Source organism: Salmo salar, chromosome ssa18, assembly GCF_905237065.1.
Source record: "Salmo salar chromosome ssa18, Ssal_v3.1, whole genome shotgun sequence".
NCBI lineage: Eukaryota > Metazoa > Chordata > Actinopteri > Salmoniformes > Salmonidae > Salmo > Salmo salar.
In genome coordinates this window covers 10,434,376-10,454,803 of record NC_059459.1, presented here as the reverse complement: position 1 = coordinate 10,454,803, position 20,428 = coordinate 10,434,376, and the positions used below count along the sequence as shown (strand labels likewise).

General features: G+C 44.2%; 1 protein-coding gene across 2 annotated transcripts in view; it reads left to right on the top strand.

Annotated features, from left to right (window-relative positions):
* LOC106576776 (inositol polyphosphate-5-phosphatase A) overlaps nucleotides 1-20,428 on the top strand; it is a 280,882-nt gene that overhangs the window by 174,089 nt on the left and 86,365 nt on the right. The gene's annotated exons all lie outside the window — the stretch shown is intronic.

The following is a 20,428-nucleotide window of genomic DNA, read 5'->3' as shown; positions in this document are numbered from 1 at the left end:
GGGTATTTTTTTCCTTTTTCCAGGAGGTGGGAGGGGTAACCTAGGGGGATGGGTTGTGGGATGGGTGGGAGGTGTAGGCCTATGTTCCGGCTAGGCTGGCATCTCATGCAGGGGGTGAAGGGGGGGGGCATCGCGCCTCAACCACTCACTTTGGGGAAACACTCGGGCGCAGATCCGGACTGCCAGAGAGAGTGAAAGAAGCTGGCTGTGGTGGGGGGAGGCATACAAAAGGCCCTGGGCTCTGTTAGGGGCAGTGAATAATGTGCTGCTCCTTTCACAGGGGCTGCTAACCTTTTGGCAGCCACTAGTGAACTCCATTCTCCTCCGCCGATCGGGGAAGACAATGTGCCCAGGCCCGGCTTTGAATGAAGTGCTACCACCAACAGTGTTCCCATTCAGAGGCCGGTTGGGAACCATCTTTTTGGCCATTGTCCTAACTCTGACTCCTACCCCAGAAAGAGAGAAGGGAAAGGGTGAATATCTATAGCTAAGGCCCCCTCTCTTTCCCTCCCTCCCTCTCTCTGAGCTCTAATCTCTCATTGTGGGGAGGGGGTAAGGAGGGGGAGTGGACAACACCAGCTGAGATCCAGAGGGGCTGCTGGTGCAGGAGCCTGGTCAGTGATCTAGCCTAAGGAGCAAGCTCCATGGCTGGGCCCAACCTTAGCCCCTTCCCTTATCTTGGGCCCAGGCTAATAATGCAGCTTACGGCCCATTGAAAACACATCTGATAAGCCCTTTCCTCTGTGGCCCTTTTAACTGCTAAACAGTGTTTATCTCCAAAGCCCTTCAAGGCCTCCAGGGAACAATAAGAAGGAACAGCATTTAGCCAGCCAAACCTCTCCATTGAGTCACATCAAAAAGGCACTCCTCTGGTCTCCGGCTGATGTGGGGCCAGCAACTTCATGAGAGCCTGTTTGAAATGTAAACCCTCCATGCTTGTTTTTATTCCTCAACACCATCCCCTTTGAAGACTGAAATATGAGCACCAAATGGCACCTAACGTTATTTACTCTGTTTATTCATATGCGTATTGCTAGACAACCATTTGGAGTTCAAGTAGATTTAAGTCAAAACTGGAACTTTGCCGCCAGGAACATTCATTGTCTTCTTGGTAAGCAAGTCCAGTGTCGATTTGGCCTTGTGTTTTAGGTTACTGAAAGCAGACTGAACCAGGTTTTCCTCTACGATTTTGTCTGTGCTTAGCTCCATTCAGTTTATGTTTTATCCTGAAAAACTCCCTAGTTCTTAATGATTACAAGGATAGCCATAACATGATGTAGCCACCACTATGCTTGCAAATATGGAGAGTGGTACTCAGTAATGTGTTGTATTAGATTTGCCCCAAGAATAACACTTAGTATTCAGGACAAGAAGTGAATTACTTTGCCACATTTTTTGCAGTATTACTTTATTGCCTTGTTAACAGGTCAGTATTATAGAGTAACTACAATATTGTTGATCCATCCTCAGTTTTCTCCGCCATTAAACTTCACCATTGGCCTCATGGTGCAGTCTCTGAGCAGTTTCCTTCCTCTTCGGCAACTGAGTTAGGAAGGACGCCTGTATCGTTGTAGTGACTGGATGGTGAATCAATACACCCAAAGTGTAATTAACAACTTCACCATGCTCAAAGGGATATTTAATGTCTGCTTTTTTAATTGTTACCCATCTACCAATAGGTTCTCTTCAAATAATGGCACCGGAGGGCATGGCTGCCGTTTTACGGCACCTAACAGACTGCTATTTTGTTCGTTTTTTTCGCATTGTTTGTAACTCATTATGTACATGATGTTGCTGCTACAATCTCTTATGACCGAAAAGAGATTCTGGACATTAGACCAGCGATTACTCACCTCGAACTGGACAAAGATTTTTTTCTTTAATGAGTCCGAGAAGAAGGATATACTGCTTTGTCAAGACAAGGCCCAAATCCCCGTCATCAGCGTGAAGAAAAGACTGAGGAAAAGGGGGGGAGGGCGGGGTGCCTTGTAAGAATTGGCCGATGAGTAGGTAAACCACCACTTCCCTCCGTATTATTGGCCAACGTGCAATCATGGAAAACAAACTGGACGATCTACAGTTAAGACTATCCTGCCAACGGGACATTAAAAAAGATAATATCTTATGTTTCACCGAGATGTGGCTGAAGGACGAAATGGATAATATAGAGCTGGCTGGCCCTCCATGCATCGGCAGGACAGAGCAGCTACGTCTGTTAAGACGAGGGGCGGGATGTGTGTCTATTTGTCAATAACTGCTGGTGCGCAATGTCTAATATTAAAGAAGTCTCGTGGTATTGTTCGTCTGAGGTAGAATACTCAGGCGAGCAATAGCTGTAGACCACACTATCTACCAAGAGAGTTTTCATCTATATTATTTCTAGCCGTCTATTTACCACCACAAACCGATGCTAGCACGTAGACCGCACTCAACGAGCTGTATAAGGTCATAAGCAAACAAGAAAATGCTCATCCAGAAGTGGCGCTCCTAGTGGCCGGGGACTTTAATGGAGGTAAACTTATCTGTTTTACCTCATTTCTACCAGCACGTCACATGTGCAACCAGAGGGGAAAAAAACTCTAGACCACCTTTACTCCACACACAGAGACGCATACAAGGCTCTCCCTTGCCCTCCATTTGGCAAATCTGATCATACTCTATCCTCCTGATTCCTGCTTACAAGCAAAAACTAAACCCGTATGTACCATTGACTCGCTTAATACGGAAGTGGTCAGATGACGTGGATGCTATGCTACAAGACTGGAATATGTTCCGGGATTCATCCAATGGCATTGAGGAGTATACCACCTCAGTCACCGGCTTCATCAATAAGTGCATCGATGACGTCGTCCCTACAGTGACCGTGCGTATATTTCCCAACCAGAAGCCATGGATTACAGGCAACATCCGCACAGAGCTAGAGGCTAGAGCTGCCGCTTTCAAGGAGCGGGGCTCTAATCCGGATGTTTCTAAGAAATACCGCTATGCCCTCAGAAGAACCATCAAACAGGCAAAGCGTCAGTACAGGACGAAGTTTGAATCCTACTACACTGGCTCTGATGCTCGTTGGATGGGGCAGGGCTTAAAAAATATGCCAGACTACAAAGGGAAACCCAGCCGTGAGCTGCCCAGTCACGCAAGCATACCAGACGAGCTAAATGCCTTTTAGACTTGCTTCGAGGCAAGCGACACTGAAGCATGCATGAAAGCACCAGCTGTTCCGGACGACTGTGTGATCATGCTCATCGTAGCCGATTTGAGCAAAACCTTTAAACAGGTCAACATTCACAAAGCCGCGGGGCCAGACGGATTATTAGGACGTGTACACAAAGCATGTGCAGACCAACTGGCAAGTGTATTCACTGACATTTTCAACCTCTCCATGACTGAGTCTGTAATACCTACAAGTTTCAAACATACCACCATAGCCCCTGTGACCTGCCTAAATGATTACCACCCCGTAGCACTCACGTTGGTAGCCACGAAGTGCTTTGAAAGGCTGATCATGGCTCACATCAACACCATAATTATGGAGACCCTAGACCCACTCCAATTCGCATACCGCGCCAACAGATCCACAGATGACAATCTCAATCGCACTCCACACTGCCCTTTCCCACCTGGACAAAAGGAACGCCTATATGAGAATGCTGTTCATTGACTACAGCTCAGCATTCAACACCATAGTGCCCACAAAGCTCATCACTAAGCTAAGGACCCTGGGACACGACACGTCCCTCTGCAACTGACGTATGGACTTCCTGATGGGCCGCCCCCAGGTGGTAAGGGTAGGCAACAACACATCTGCTACGCTGATCCTCAACACTGGGGTCCCTCAGGGATGCGTGCTTAGTCCCCTCCTGTACTCCCTGTTTCCCCACGCCTGTGTGGCCAAGCACGACTCCAACATTAAGTTTGCTGACGACCCAACAGTGGTAGGCCTTATCACCGACAGGGAGGAGTTCAGAGATGCCAGGACAACAACCTCTCCCTCAATGTGAGCAAGACAAAGGAGCTGATCGTGGACTATAGGAAAATGAGGGCCAAACAGGCGGGGCTGTAGTGGAGCAGGTCGAGAGTTTCAAGTTCTTTGGTGTCCACATCACCAACAAACTATCATGGTCCAAACATACCAAGACAGTTGTTAAGAGGGTACAACAACTGATTTCCCCCTTAGGAGACTGAAAAGATGTGGCATGGGTCCTCAGGTCCTCAGAAAGTTATGCTGCTACACCGTCGAGAGCATCCTGACCGGTTGCATCATCGTCTGGTATGGCAACTGCTCAGCATCTGACCATAAGGTGCTACAGAGTGTAGTGCATACAGCCCAGTACATCACTGGGGCCAAGCTTCCTGACATCCAGGACCTATAGACAAGGTGGTGTCAGAGGAAGGCCCTAAAAACTGTCAAAGACTCCAGTCACCAAAGTCATGGACTGCTCTCTCTGCTGCCGCACAACAAGTGGTACCGGAGCGCCAAGTCTAGGACCAAAAGGCTCCTAAACAGCTTCTACCCCCAAGCCATAAGACTGTTGAACAATTAATCAAATGGCCACCTGGACTATTTACAGTTGAAGTCTGAAGTTTACATACAGGTTGGAGTCATTAAAACTCGCTTTAAAACCACTCCACAAATTTCTTGTTAACAAACTATAGTTTTGGCAAGTTCAGTTAGGACATCTACTTCATGCATGACACAAGTAAGTTTTCCAACAATTGTTTACAGACCGATTATTTAACATAATTCACTGTATCACAATTCCAGTGGGTCCGAAGTTTACATACACTAAGTTGACTGTGCCTTTAAACAGCTTGGAAAATTCCAGAAAATTATGTCATGGCTTTAGAAGCTTCTGTTAGGCTAATTTACATCATTTGAGTCAATTGGAGATGTACCCGTGGATGTATTTCAAGGCCTACCTTCAAACTCAGTGCCTCTTTGCTTGACATCATAGGAAAATCAAAAGAAATCAGCCATGACTTCAAAAAATAATTTGTAGACCTCCACAAGTCTGGTTCATCCTTGGGAGCAATTTCCAAATGCCTGAAGGTACCACGTTCATCTGTACAAATAATAGTACGCAAGTATAAACACCATTGGACCACACAGCCGTCATACCGCTCAGGAAGGAGAGGCGTTCTGTCTCCTAGAGATGAACGTACTTTACACTGCTGATACTCGCTGTTTATTATCTATGCATAGTCACTTTACAAATTAGCTCTACTATCCTGTACCTCTGCACATTCACTCGGTACCGGTACCTCCTGTATATAGCCTCGTTATTGTTGTGTAATTTTCTTGTTACGTCTAAACAATATTTTTTCACATTAGTTTATTTTGTAAATATTTCTTGAACTGCATTGTAGTTTTGATTCTAAATGAAGCATTGGAATACCTCACTGGCCTTTGTGGTTGAATCTGTTTGAAATTCACTGCTCGCCTGAGGGACAGATACAGTTATTGTATGTGTGGGGTACAGAGATGAGGCAATCATTCAAAAATCATGTTAAGCACTATTATTGCAACTTATTTTGTGAATTGTTAAGCACATTTTTGCTCCTGACTTATTTAGGCTTGCCATAACAAAGGGGTGGAATACTTATTCACTCAAGACATTTCGGCTTCAAATTTGTAAATATAAATTTGAAATTAAACATAATTCCACTTTTACATTATGTTGTGTTGTGTATAGGCCATTGACAAAACAATCCAAATTTAATCAATTTTAAATTCCGGCTGTAACAACAAAATGTGGAAAAAGTCAAGGGGTTTGAATACTTTCTGAAGGCATTGTAACTAACAATGCTTCCTCATGAGACCCTTACAGCCCCTTTTTCCTGTAAGGAAGTATTGATATATGGGTCATTCCATCATTTCGGTGCCTTTTGAGAAGTGTAACTTGGTCCAAAAAATCTTTCAATTTCACAATGTGTACATTCTGTCACAAAGAGCACATGTTCAACTTCATAAAAAAAAGTTTTCCAATCTTAAGAGGTACATTTTTTTGGGACAGTCTATTAAGTGACAAATAAAGTAACCGGGTCGACTAATGTTTGACGATTTAAAATCTTAAATCGGCCATGAATCCCCTTGTGACAGGGAGAATGGAAGCTTTTTGTATGCAACAGGGTGTGGCAATTGAATGCAAGCTTCACAAAAAAAAAGAAATTTTTAAACCATTTCTAGCCTGTCTATCTATGTGTAAGAGAGCTGACGTGTTATGCTCGACCCACTCAGTTTTCCACCACAAACACCAGCTTTCTTGCTTTTACACTATTTTGATCATTAAATGTTTAATATACTTTATACAGTGCGTTCGGAAATTGTTCAGACCCCTTTGACTTTTCCCACATTTTGTTACGTGACATCCTTATTTTAAAATTGATTAAATAAACATTTTTCCTCCTCAATCTAAACACAATACCCCACAATGACAAAGCGAAAACAGGTTTTTGGACATTTTAGCAATTGTATAAAAATAAAAAAACAAAATACCTTATTTACATAAGTATTCAGACCCTTTGCTATGAGATTCAAAACTTAGCACAGGTACATCCTCTTTCCATTGATCATCCTTAAGATGTTTCTACAACTTGATTGGGGTCCACCTGTGGTAAATTCAATTGTTTGGACATGATTTGGAAAGGCACACACCTGTCAATATAAGGTCCCACAGTTGACAGCGCATGTCAGAGCAAAAACAAAGCCATTAGGTTAAAAGATTGTGTCGAGGCACATCTGGGGAATGGTACCGAAAAACTTCTGCAGCATTGAAGTTGCCCAAGAACACATTCTTAAATGCAAGAAGTTTGGAACCAGCAAGACTCTTTCTAGAGCTGGCTGCCCGGCCAGAGCAATCGGGGAGAAGGGCCTTACTCAGGAAGGTGACTAAGAACCCAATGGTCACTCTGACAGAGCTCTAGAGTTCATCTGTGGAGATGGTTGTCCTTCTGGAAGGTTGTCCCATCTCTATAGCTCTCCACTAATCAGGCCTTTAGGGTAGTGGCGAGACGGAAGCCACTCCTCAGTAAAAGGCACATGACAGAGTTTGCCAAAAGGCACCTAAAGCACTCTGAAACAAGAAACAAGATTCTCTGATTTGATGAAACCAAGATTGAACTTGTTGGCCTGAATGCCAATCGTCACGTCTAGAGGAAACCTGACACCATCCCTACGGGGAAGCATGGTGGTGGCAGCATCATGCTGTGGGGATATTTTCAGCGGTAGGGACTGGGAGACTAGTCAGGATCGAGGGAAAGATGAGCGGAGAAAAGTACAGAGATCCTTGATGAAAACCTGCTCCAAAGCTTCGGGACAAGTCTCTGAATGTCCTTGAGTGGACCAGCCAGAGCCCGGATTTGAACCTGATCGAAAATCTCTGGAGAGACCTGAAAATAGTTGTGCAGCGATGCTCCCCATCCAACCTGACAGAGCTTGAGAGGATCTTTGGGGAATAATGGGTTAAACTGCCCAAATACAGGTGTGCCAAGCTTGTAGCGTCAGACCCAAGAAGACTCGATGCCTTAATTGCTGCCAAAGGTGCTTCAAAAAAGTACTGAGTAAAGGGTCCAAAATAAATGTGATTTAAACATGTTTTTATTATTTGCAGAAATGTTTTAAAACCTGTTTTTGCTTGATTATGGGGTATTGTGTGTAGATTGAGGGGGGAAAAAAACGATTTAATCAAATTAGAGTGTGTGTGTGTGTGTGTGTGTGTGTGTGTGTGTGTGTGTGTGTGTGTGTGTGTGTGTGTGTGTGTGTGTGTGTGTGTGTGTGTGTGTGTGTGTGTGTGTGTGGAATATATAAACTCAGCAAAAAAAAGAAACCGGCAACAACTTCGCCTATGGGCACAAATCCACCGTCGCTGTACCAGACAGGACTGGCAAAAAGTGCTCTTCACTGACGAGTCGCGGTTTTGTCTCACCAGGGGTGATGGTCAGATTTGCGTTTTATTGTCAAAGGAATGAGCATTACACCGAGGACTGTACTCTGGAGCGGGATCGATTTGGAGGTGGAGGGTCTGTCACAGCATCATCGGACTGAGATTGTTGTCATTGCAGGCAATCTCAACGCTGTGCGTCAAAGAGAAGACATCCTCCTCCCTCGTGGTACCCTTCCTGCAGGCTCATTCTGACATGACCCTCCAACATGACAATGCCACCAGCCATACTTCTCGTTCTGTGCGTGATGTCCTGCAAGACAGGAATGTCAGTGTTCTGCCATGGCCAGCGAAGAGCCCGGATCTCAATCCCATTGAGCACGTTTGGGACCTGTTGGATTGGAGGGTGAGGGCTAGAGCCATTCCCCCCAGAAATGTCTGGGAACTTGCAGGTGCCTTGGTGAAAGAGTGGGGTAACATCTCACATCAAGAAATGGTAAATCTGGTGCAGTCCATGAGAAGGAGATGCACTGCAGTACTTAATGCAGCTGGTGGCCACAGCAGATACTGACTGTTACTTTTGATTTTGAGCCCCCATTTGTTCATGGACAAATTATTCCATTTCTGTCTGTGGAACTTGTTCAGTTTGTCTCAGATGTTGAATCTTGTTATGTTCATACAAATATTTACACATGTTAAGTTTGCTGAAAATAAACACAGTAGAGGATATTTCATTTTTTGCTGAGTTTATATATACACACACACTACCATTCAAAAAAAGCAATTTTTTTGTCCATTAAAATAACATCAAATTGATCAGAAATACAGTGTAGACATTGTTAATGTTGTAAATGACTATTGTAGCTGGAAACAGCTGATTTTTAATGGAATATCTACATAGGCGTACAGAGGCCCATTATCAGCAACCATCACTCCTGTGTTCCAATGGCACGTTGTGTTAGCTAATCCAAGTTTATCATTTTAAAAGGCTAATTGATCATTAGAAAACCCGTTTTCAATTATGTTGGCACAGTTGAAAACTGTTGTCCTGATTAAAGAAGCAATAAAACTGGCCTTCTTTAGACTAGTTGAGTATCTGGAGCATCAGCATTTGTGGGTTCGATTACTGGCTCAAAATTTCAGAAAAAATGACTTTCTTCTGAAACTCATCAGTCTATTCTTGTTGTGAGAAATGAAGGCTATTCCATGCGAGAAATTGCCAATAAACTGAAGATCTCGTACAACGCTGTGTACTACTCCCTTCACAGAACAGCTCAAACTGACTTTAACCAGAATAGAAAGAGGAGTGGGAGGCCCCGGTGCACAACTGAGGAAGAGGAGGAGTACATTAGAGTGTCTAGTTTGAGAAACAGATGCCTCAAAATCCTCAACTGGCAGCTTCATTAAATAGTACCCACAAAACACCAGTCTCAACGTCAACAGTGAAGAGGCGACAACAGGATGCTGGCCTTCTAGGCAGAGTTCCTCTGTCCAGTGTCTGTGTTCTTTTGCCCATCTTAATCTATTATTTTTAATGGCCAGACTGAGATATGGCTTTTTCTATGCAACTCTGCCTGGAAGGCCAGCATTCCAGAGTCGGCTCTTCACTGTTGACGTTGAGACTGGTGTTTTGCAGGTACTATTTAATGAAGCTGCCAGTTGAGATCTTGTGAGGCGTTTGTTTCTCAAACTAGACACTCTAATGTACTTGTCCTCTTGCATGTCCTTGTGTGTTGCTTATGGTCCAGATTCCAATGTTAGGTAGCTAGCTAGCTGCGCTAATGTTGCTATTGTGTTGAAAGTCCTTGTTGATACTAGGCAGATGGCCCCAGCTATATAACTACTTAGCAAGATGATGAAGAAACAGTTGAATTCAATCTCCATAATCCCGTTCTGACAGTGCTAGCCCATAGCCAAATGTTTAGCTAGCTAGCCAATGTTAGCATATTCGCTAGCACAACATAGTGCAGTGTCTTTGTCATAAATCGGCAGCTAACACAGGCAGCTGTTTCGTGGAAACTAATCCGTGATTTAATTATAATGCCGATACTAGCTTCAGTAGTTAGCTAGCTTGGAGGAAGTATTTGTGTCTGTTTACTTAGCTAGTTACCATCCCATAGCTTACATTGCATATAAAGTGTAACTGGCTCATAACATTTAACTGTGGATGTTTGGAGAAAATTCCCTATTTTTTTTTTCATTTTTATTGTTTCTCCTATTGGCTCCCCCACGTGCTCTCTGATTGGCTCAAAGTCAAGTTGTTGGCCACTGATGAGTGTTGCAATTTTACAAGTATACACGTCAGGTTCGTCGGTACTAGGTCGGCACGCAGCAGGTACCGCTTTCCTTCTAGCAAGAGAAGGAACGACCTCCCACTGTGATAAGTACCTATCGGCAGTCTATTGGCAGTGAGATTCATGCTTTAGACTGTATGTAGTAAAATGCCATCTAGTTCCGCCAAGGACTCGTGATATAAGGAGGACCCTGAGATGATGTGCTAATTCAGAAGTCAGGGCCCTGCCAAGAGGATGGGAAGCAGCCTGCCAAGAGCCATGTGAAAAGATAGTCATGAGATATAATCAACACAATTTTTTTTATTTTCCCCCAAAAATCGTGTTGTGTTCCTTTTTATTCTTCCCCTTTCAGAGTAGCTGTCCCAGTTCAGGAGAGAACAGTTTTACATTACAACTGTGAAATCCTGGCATGAAGACCCCTTTTGTCCCCTGCCATTATTTTCACACAAATATAGTCCATTGTCACACAGCTGAAGTTAATTTGATCAACATTGGAGACATTGAACTGTTTTGTTTGCTGAAAAGGCTTGTTTCATGCTCATTTTCAGGCCATTGAAAAGCAATGATTGGCAGAAAAATAATGTTGCCGTTAACAATTCAGGGCAATTAGTTTCCCAGGGGGAAGCAGTGGGCCGTATTGGCCGCCACACAGCAATTCATTGTCATTTTATGGACGGTCATCAGTCAACTGTCAGAGCGTCTCAAAGAGCTCTCCAATCTAAATGTTTCCCTTTAGGCTTTTCCCAGAACAACGGGCTGAAAGAGGAGCGAAAGAAGAGCCTGTTTCCAGGCAATAGACATGTTCAGCTGGAAGGAGGACTGAATAATTGCAGGGAGATCCTCCATAAAAGCCGGATTAATTTATTAGACAGGGTAGTGTGTGTGTGTGTGTGTGTGTGTGTGTGTGTGTGTGTGTGTGTGTGTGTGTGTGTGTGTGCGTGTGCGTGTGCGTGTGTGCATGCGTGCATGTCAGACAAAATGTACGAATGAGTGTTTAAGTGGAGGTGTGGTGAATTAATTTGTGTTTATTTACTTTTTAGAGCATCTGATTGTCTCAGCGTGTATGCTTATGACTTATTTGGCTGTGAATGCAAGCACCTGCTGTGACCTGTGTGTTTTTGTGGCACAGAGAATACTGAGGATGCTGCTTTATGTCATTCAGTAGAGACTGAGAGGGGAGCATGTGCTCGCCTTTGGGTTGTGTTTAGGGGCTAATGGACAGTGCTCTGCTAGGGCCCGTATATAGCCCTTCATGGGGGGTACTAGGGTGGGTTGGGGGTGAGAGGGGTGTCAGTGTGTGACTCTGTGAACTGCCTCCTCACCCTGGGAGGCCTGGGGCAGCAGGGGTTAATCCCCAGTCAGTCTCCACTGATACCTCTCTCTCCCAGTATAGGACTAGTTCATAAGCAAGTAGCTATTATTAGCTCTGCAGCGATGGGAATTAAAGTACCTTCAACAATTAAATACTGTGTATTGGCTACAGCCATTTACCTAGTTATGTAGAGATCTGTAGAAATGAGGCGCTATGATTGGTTCACAGGCTGGTTCACAGGCTGTATGGAGTGGCTCCCATAGTGGATCCCATAGTGGATCTGGCAGGTGTGAACCACTGCTGAGGAGAGATTGGACAGGCTTGCATCTTCACCCATACCAGTCCACAGAACTCCACCAGATCCAGTGGCCGACAACCTTCCTTCCTGTTTTTTTGGGGGTCCCTATTAGAAATGCTTGGGGTTTGACGTTGTTGGGTTGGCTTATCCTTTAACCTCTGTGTGACCGCGACACCCTACCACCACCACCCTTCTGGCCTGACTCAACTGGGAGAGCTGGGTAGGGTGGGTGAAGTGGTTCATGGGGGCTTGTAGGGAGCGACCGCCCCTGGGAGTCACAGGTCACATCATGGGTCCTCCCCTGTCCCATTGAGCCAGACGTCAGAAAGCACATTCTTCACAATGTTAACATTCTCCCAAATTCTGAAAATCACGCTTACAATGGATGACTCTGCATTGGCTTTTGCATTGTACCGCTGAGTTTTGTTGAGTTGAATTTGACTTGCCAAGTAATGGTAAGTCATCTTGTCAATCTCGTATTGACATCGACCCCCAGTTGAACAGTGTAATCCTAACAGCCTGTCTATTACAACTCAGATTAACTGTCTGTCGATCACTCTCAAGACTATTTTTTGGGATGTGTATAGAGTTATATTACCATGTAAGGGAGAATAACTAAACCGTGTGTGTGAGAGAGAGGAATGTGCTCCAGGTGCTTTGTGCAGCTGCGGTAGGGGGCCTGGGAGCAGAGTTAAGGACCATGTTATAAATTAGCGGCTGACCCTGTCTTTGTGTGGCCCTACGAAGGCCTGACTGATAGCCCCCCCCCCCCTCAGTGAGAACGGCCCCTGTGAAGAGCCTTTATCAGGGGTGTCACCGTGCGATGAATTGGCTGGGGGGAAGCATGTTTATAGACTGTGTAAAGAAGTGCGTCTTTGTGTGGGAATGTCGCTGACACTCTTACAGTTTGCTTGAATGAACTGTGATGACGCGGCTAATGGGGCCCCCGCTGGGGGTCCTGCAGGGGGCCCCCAGGACCCCCCACCACAGCCCCATTCACGCCCAGTCCGCTGTGGCTAATGTGTCGATTCTTCGGGCCGCCACAAAGGCCAAGCAAAAGTCAACTTTCACACCAGCGGGTCACCACAAGTGCTTTAGGAAACTATCGTGTAAACAGTGTTACCTTCTGACCTGCCGCTGATACCTTAGCTCTGCAGACAAAACGTCCAAGGCTATGGCATTAGACATGGCTATTAGAGGGATAAAGCTGTGGGCTGGCTCAGCACAGCACTGGGCCCTGTGGAAACACACTGGGGAGAGAGGCAATGTCTTAGTCGTCTCTATCTGTTTTCTCTCTCTTCCCTTTCTCCTCTCTCCCGCCACACTGATTTTCTTCTCCATTTTATCCCCCCCCCGTCTCATCCTCTCTTCATGCTCATTCTCCTCTCCATTCTCTTTACTCTCTCTTTTGCGATCTTTCTCTCGCTCTCTCTCTTTCTCGCTCTCTCTCTCCTATGTACACTTGCTCCATAAGACTTTTTGGAATTAGCTAATAATTTTTTATTTTTTATAATCATAATAAATGTATTTTATATAGCGTTCTTCATTACAAACAAGAATCTCAGTCACTTTGAAAATAAAAACTGTCGGGATCTGGCAGTTCATGGTTAATGATCTTCCACAGCTTCAGATGTCTAAGCAGTTCGAAAAGGCAGTCAGTAGCTGTAGATTACATTTATTTGTCGTCAAAAACAACTTTATGTTGAGTAAGTGCCTTTGATGGACTGCACGTGCGCAGTTCGATGCGAGACAACCGCTAGACCCGATGACGTGTTTCTATGCATGAGCTTAGCTAGCCAACATTGCCTACAAGCGTGATCGGGATTTCTAGATATCTTCATACTGTACTGTCTTTGCAATAACTAGGGCTGTGACGGGAATTGAATAACCGTGCAACTGACGGTTATGGATGTAGACCGTCATGAAAAGAAAATAAGTCAAACCCGTTTGAATAGGCCTACATTCATTTTTTTCCCAAAATGTTTTATTAACTTTAGTTTCATGCAGATAAACTTTACCTAATAGTGAGAGTGTTTATTTGCTAACTTAGTCCGTCTATTAAACTTTCTTAATTTACTCCTTCTCCTTACTGTCCTTTGATGCTCGAGCAGCTAATAAATAAAATAAAATTGTATAAGTCACATGCACCGAATACAACAGACCTTACAATGAAATGCTTACTTACGAGCCCCTAACCAGGAATACAGTTTAAAAAAAATAACAATAAGATATAAAAATAACAAGTAATAAAAGACCAGCAGTAAAATAACAATAGCGAGACTATATACAGGGGGGTACCGATACAGAGTCAATGTGCGTGGGCACCGGTTAGTTGAGGTAGTATGTACATGTAGGTAGAGTTATTAAAGTGACGATGCATAGATGACAACAGAGGTGTAAAGAGGTGGTGGGGTGGGGAGGCACTGCAAATAGTCTGGGTAGCCATTTAACTAGATGTTCAGGAGTCTTATGGCTAGGGGGTAGAAGCTCTTGGACCTAGAATTGGCGCTCTGTTACCGCTTGCCGTGCGGTAGCAGAAGAACAGTCTATGACTTGGGTGGCTGGAGTCTTTGACAATTTTTATGGTCTTCCTCTGACACCGCCTGGTATAGAGGTCCTGGATGGCAGGACGCTTGGCCTCAGTGATGTACTGGGCCATTCGCACTACCCTCTGTAGTGCCTTGCGGTTGGAGGCCGAGCAGTTGCCATACCAGGCAGTGATGCAACCAGTCAGGATGCTCTCGATGGTGCAGCTGTAGAACCTTTTGAGGAGCTGAGGACCCATGCCAAATCTTTTCAGTCTCCTGAGGGGGAATAGGTTTTGTCGTGCCCTCTTCACGACTGTCTTGGTGTGTTTGGACCATGTTAGTTTGTTGTTGATGTGGACACCATGGAACTTGAAGCTCTCAACCTGCTCCACTGCAGCCCCGTCAATGAGAATGGTGGGCGTGCTCGGTCCTCTTTTTCCTGTAGTCCACAATCATCTCCTTTGTCTTGATGTCCTGGCACCACATGGCCAGGTCTCTGACCTCAAACCTTTTGTCGTTGTCGGTCATCAGACCTACCACTGTTGTGTCATCGGCAAATTTAATGAAGGTGTTGGAGTTGTGCTTGGCCGCGCAGTCATAGTGAACTGGGAGTACAGGAGGGGACTGAGCACGCACCCCTGAGGGGCCCCTGTGTTGAGGATCAGCATGGTGGATGTGTTGTTACCTACCCTTACCACCTGGGGGCCGCCCGTCAGGAAGTCCAGGATCCAGTTGCAGAGGGAGGTGTTTAGTCCCAGGATCCTTAGTTTAGTGATGAGCTTTGAGGGCGCTATGTTATTGAACGCTGAGCTGTAGTCAGTGAATAGCATTCTCACATAGGTGTTCCTTTTGTCCAGGTGGGAAAGGGCAGTGTGGAGTGCAATAGAGATTGCATCATCTGTGGATCTGTTGGGGCAGTATGCAAATTGTAGTGGGTCTAGGGCTTCAGGGGATAATGGTGTTAGTGTGAGCCGTGACCAGCCTTTCAAAGGACTTCATGACTACAGACATGAGTGCTACGGGTCGGTAGTCATTTAGGCAGGTTACCTTAGTGTTCTTGGGCACAGGGACTATGGTGGTCTGCTTGTAACATGTTGGTATTACAGACTCAGTCAGGGACAGGTTGAAAATGTCAGTGAAGACACTTGCCAGTTGGTCCGTGCATGTTCAGAGTACATGTCCTGGTAATCCGTCTGGCCCTGCAGCCTTGTGAATGTTGACCTGTTTAAAGGTCTTTCTTATGGCTACGGAGAGTGTAAGCACACAGTCGTGTGCATTACTTGCCTCAAAGCGAACATAGAAGTAATTTATCTAATTTGGTAGGCTTGTGTCACTGGGCAGCTCGCGGCTGTGCTTCCCTTTGTAGTCTGTAATAGTTTGCAAGCCCTGCCACTTCTGACGTGTGTCGGAGCCAGTGTAGTATGATTCAATCTTAGTCCTGTATTGACGCATTGCCTGTCTGATGGTTCGTCGGAGGGCATAGCGGGATATCTTATAAGCTTCCGGGCTCCTTGAAAGCGGCAGCTCTACCCTTTAGCTCAGTGCGGATGTTGCCTGTCATCCATGGCTTCTGGTTGGGGTATGTACGTACAGTCACTGTGGGGACGACGTCATCGATGCCAGTGACTGCCATCGGAAGATTCCCGGAACATATTCCAGTCTGTGATAGCAAAACAGTCTTGTAGCTTAGCATCTGCTTCATCTGACCACTTTTTTTATTGACCAAGTCACTGGTGCTTCCTACTTTAGTTTTTGCTTGTAAGCAGGAATCAGGAGGATATAATTATGGTCAAGTTTGCCAAATGGAAGGTGAGGGAGAGCTTTGTATGCTTCTCTGTGTGTGTAGTAAAGGTGGTCTATAGTTTTTTTCCCTCTGGTTGCACATTTAACATCCTGGTAGAAATTAGGTGAAACAGATTTAAGTTTACCTGCATTAAAGACCCCGGCCACTAGGAGCGCCGCCTCTGGATTAGTGTTTTCCTGTTTGCTTGTGGCCGTATACAGCTCCTTGAGTGCGGTCTTAGTGCCAGCATCGGTTTGTGGTGGTAAATAGACAGCTACTAAGAATATAGATGAAAACTCTCTTGGTAAATAGTTTGGTCTACAGCGTATCATGATATACTCTACCTCAGGCGAGCAAAACCTTGAGACTTCCTTAGATTTTGTGCACAAGCTGTTGTTTACAAATATACATAGACCGCCACCCCTTGTCTTACCAGAGGCTGCTGTTCTATCCTGCCGAAAAAGTGTAAAACCCGCAAGCTGTATGTTATTCATGTCGTTCAGCCACTACTCAGAAAAACATAAGATATTACCGTTTTTAATGTCCCGTTGGTAGGGTATACGTGCTTGTAGTTCGTCTGTTTTATTACCAATGATTGTACGCTAAACAGATGCCTCATAAGTCCTCAACGGTCAGCTTCATTAAATAGTACCTGCAAAACACCAGTCTCAACGTCAACAGTGAAGAGGCGACTCCAGAATGCTGGCCTTCTAGGCAGCATATTTGTATTTCATCTTCATACTATAGCATAGCTGTCCCCTTTTTATACTTTTCTTTGTCAATTAATTCTTATAGCCTACTTTCAGGGAAGCCTAAGATAGGCCTAGATTTTTTAATACCTTTTAAGGAAAGAATAAATATTTGCTTGTCTCAATATTGGCTTTGATTGACAGGTGCTTTTACGGGGCTGTGCATGTGTGAGTTTGTTGATTCTCTCAATAGTCCTATATTTCTATTCAGAAAGTTTCCTAAATTAGCCTGTCTGGACTCCATCCCTTTAATAAGATTCAAACTCTCCAGTCATGATGTAATCTTGTAAAAGGCTTGTTTTCAGTAGCTTAGGCTACATTATGTCTCTCATTACAGCGTCCTCTCATTGAAGAAAATGTGTCACTGCCATCGAATGACCGCAGCAGTAGGGTTTGTGACATTATGCGAATTTTTCCGAATAGTGCTCTTTCAATCTCTTGAAGCATGTCTGGGGCCAGTCTGGGGCGGCAGGTAGCCTAGTGGTTAGAGCGTTGGACTAGTAACCGGAAGGTTGCAAGTTCAAATCCCCGAGCTGACAAGGTAAAAATCTGTCATTCTGCCCCTGAACAAGGCTGTTAACCCACTATTCCTAGGCCGTCATTGAAAATAAGAATTTGTTCTTAACTAACTTGCCTAGTAATAAAATAAAAAATAAGTGGGAGAAAACCCATCGGTTCATTTCAATGGGATCGGTATTTATTTGTTTTATATGCAGAAAAGCCAACAGACAAGGACAAAGTGGGCATATATCTTTATTTTGACTCCTTTAATGTTGTGTCAATACGAAAATACAACAGATGCTTTCAAACCTGGCATTTCTTAATTTGTTTATGTAGTATTTAAAAATAATAACCTGAATAATCATAATGGAATGCCATGATAATATAGACATGTAATGGCTTGTTTCAACTAGGTTTTTATTCAGAAGCATATCCATGTAAAAAATCAAAATAAACCTAAACGGTTATGTTGGTGGTTGTGTACAATGGCCTGGCCAATTACCGTAATCTCAAATTCCAAGACTGTCACAGCCCTTTACTTTTGTTAGACCTCTATTTATTTTTTACAGACTAACTTGTATTTTCATTGTGGCCCATTTGGCCCTAGGACACTGAGACACATGGGTTTGCAAACACAACTTTTTAACTCAAGAAATGTTACTGTCTTTAAGTGACCATTCCATTGGCCACTTGCACAACAAAAAAATGCAGGTGGAACTGTCCTCGTATTCGAATAGTGCTCTTTCAGTCTCTTGAAGCATGTCTGGGGAAGGTCAATGATGACATCGTGCATGTTAACCCCATCCAGCCACCAGCACTCCCCCCACAACAAGCACCTTTTCCCAGGCTGCTGTGCCCCCACTCTCCCCCCTCCGCATCGCTCCTATTCTGCCTGGTCTGTGGTGGTGCTTTATTATCATACTAGGAAGGAACCCACCACCGAGTGCCTTCTCTTTTTACAGCCTCATAAATATATTGTTATCAGGGGTCCGGGAAGGAGTCCACCCTCCACCCAGAGATTTATCCCCCCCGATTAGCGAGGTGCTAGCATCCTGAATCATTAATTACACAAGTAGGCTTGCAGCGCTACCTCCATCGTCTCAATTTCTTATCTCTCCTCTGTAAGATGGGGCCTCTTTTAAGAGAATTATTATGTATAGGAAGTTAATTATATGTCGCTTATGTGCGTTTTAAATGCGCTTGGATGCCGGTTCTGCTGTAGATCTGGAAGCATTCCATGAACCTGGGATCTGGACTCCATGAATCCTCCCTAACTCACACACACAGTACTATATTAGAGTTGAAATCGGAAGATTACATACACCTTAGCCCAAAACATTTAAACTCAGTTTTTCACAATTCCTGACATTTTATCCTAGTAACAATTCCCTGTTTTAGGTCAGTTAGGATCACCACTTTATTTCAAGAATGTGAAATGTCAGAATAATAGTAGAGAGTGATTAATTTCAGCTTTTATTTGTATTTCTTTCATCACATACACTCAATTAGTATTTGGTAGCATTGCCTTTAAATTGTTTAGCTTGGGTCAAATGTTTCGGGTAGCCTTCCACAAGCTTCCCACAATAAATTGGATGAATTTTGGCCCGTTCCTCCTGACAGAGCTGGTGTAACTGAGTCAGGTTTGTAGGTCTCCTTGCTCACACACGTTTTTTCAGTTCTGCCCACACATTTTCTATGGGATTGAGGTCGGGGCTTTGTGATGGCCACTGCAATACCTTGACTTTGTTGTCCTTAAGCCATTTTGCCACAACTTTGGAAGTATGCTTGGGGTCATTGTCCATTTGGAAGACCTATTTGCGACCAAGCTTTAACTTTCCTGACTGTTGTCTTGAGATGTTGCTTCAATATATCCACATCATTTTACTTCCTCATGTTGCCATCTATTTTGTGAAGTGCACCAGTCCCTCCTGCAGCGAAGCACCCACACAACATGATGCTGCCACCCCTGTGCTTCACGCTTGGGATTGTGTTCGTCGGCCTGCAAGCCTCCCCCTTTTTACTCCAAACATAACGATGGTCATTATGTCCCAACAGTTCTATTTTTGTTTCATCAGACCAGAGGACATTTCTCCAAAAAGCACAATCTTTGTTCCCATCTGCAGTTGCAAACCCTAGTCTGGCTTTTTTATGGCGTTTTGGAGCAGTGGCTTCTTCCTTGCCTTTCAGGTTATGTTGATATAGGACTCGTTTAACTGTGGATATAGATACTTTTGTACCTGTTTCCTCCAGCATCTTTACAAGGTCCTTTGCTGTTGTTCTGGGATTGATTTGCACTTTTCACACCAAAGTACGTTCATCTCTAGGAGACAGAACGCATCACCTTCCTGAGCAGTATGACGGCTGCGTGGTCCCATGGTGTTTATACTTGCGTACTATTGTTTGTACAGATGAACGTGGTACCTTCAGGTGTTTGGAAATTGCTCCCAAGGATGAACAAGACTTGTGGATGTCTACAATTGGTTTCTGAGGTCTTGGCTGATTTCTCTTAATTTTCCTATGATGTCAAGTAAAGAGGCACTGAGTTTGAAGGTAGGCCTTGAAACACATCCACAGGTACATCTCCAATTGACTCAAATGATGTCAATTAGCCTATCAGAATCTTCTAAAGCCATGACATAATTTTCTGGAATTTTGCAATCTATTTAAAGGCACAGTCAACTTAGTGTATGTAAACTTCTGACCAACTGTAATTGTGAAACAGTGAATTATAAGTGGAATAATCTGTCTGTAAACAATTGTTGCAAAAATGACTTGTCGTGCACAAAGTAGATGTTCTAACCGACCTGCCAAAACTGTAGTTTAACTAGAAATGTGTGGAGTGGTTGAAAAACGATTTTTAATGACTCCAACCTAAGTGTATGTAAACTTCCGACTTCAACTGTACCTATTACGTACTGTGGGTTTCTAGATTTCTCTCTTTTCTTAATGTTCTGTGACCATGTCCCTACGGTGCCTTCGGAAAGTATTCAGACCCCTTGACTTTTTCCACATTTTGTTACGTTACAGCCTTATGCTAAAATTGATTAAATAGTTTGTTTCCCTCATCACAATACAACATAATG